Source organism: Trichechus manatus, unplaced genomic scaffold (genome assembly GCF_000243295.1).
Source record: "Trichechus manatus latirostris isolate Lorelei unplaced genomic scaffold, TriManLat1.0 scaffold00223, whole genome shotgun sequence".
Lineage (NCBI taxonomy): Eukaryota > Metazoa > Chordata > Mammalia > Sirenia > Trichechidae > Trichechus > Trichechus manatus.
The window spans coordinates 1,880,286-1,881,180 of record NW_004444159.1 but is presented as its reverse complement, the minus strand read 5'-3'; positions in this window follow the sequence as shown (position 1 = coordinate 1,881,180).

The following is an 895-nucleotide window of genomic DNA, read 5'->3' as shown; positions in this document are numbered from 1 at the left end:
GCCACAAAGTATCTTTGGTACCATTGGTAGTTCTAGAAATCCACATCAGTTGGTTCTTGGGAACTTGAAACACATTTTTCAATAGATACAGTGTAATAAATGACAGCAGGCCAGAAGAAGTTGATTTAGAGCTCACAGAGCTGAAGCACAGTAAAGGCCCTGGGCTCTAAGCCCCGGGAGCAGGACCTTGTGCTGGATGTGGGATATAGTAAAAGTTTCCTCCACTTCCACGGGCACTGGGTTAGCACATCCCTTCCCCAGCTCAATGAGTCTCTCCTCAGTTCTAACAACGCCAAATTTTGCAAAAAGCGTACCCAGGCCAACCTCGTATCTCCAACTGCCTTGTGCCCTAACATTGTGGCCCTCTCCCTGCAATCTCAGCCCTGGTAAGAATGCACAGCGGAGTTTGCGTGAAAGACCGGGAGCCCATCTGAAAGGTACTTCGCAGGGTCTTTTCAGGATAGCAGGGCGGCCCACATCAAAGCTCCCACCGAGAGTGAAGGCAGGGGGTATATGGTCCATCAGTTCCAAGCGGCGACTCTCCCCATCGCATACTTTCCAAGTGACCCCGGAGACAGCAGAGAGAAGATGACAGAGGTCAGCCTTGAGGTGTGGGTGGGCCAGTGGGTTTCTCTGACGAGCGCATAGCTTCCATCCACTCCGACCTATGGAAAGCTTCCCCGGGCTCCACAGAAACCCTCCTCTCCCTGAGCCGACCCTCCGCGCTCCACAAAACACAAACAAAGTGGAAAACCACGCCTTTGTGAGCTGCTATGTCTCAATTAAACCCTCACGCCGGTTTTTTGCCCTAAAGGAAAGGAACGAAAGCGGCCGTCTACGCGTCCACGGCCGACCCCAGTTGGCAGCGGCCATCAAGAAGGGCCCTCCAGACGAG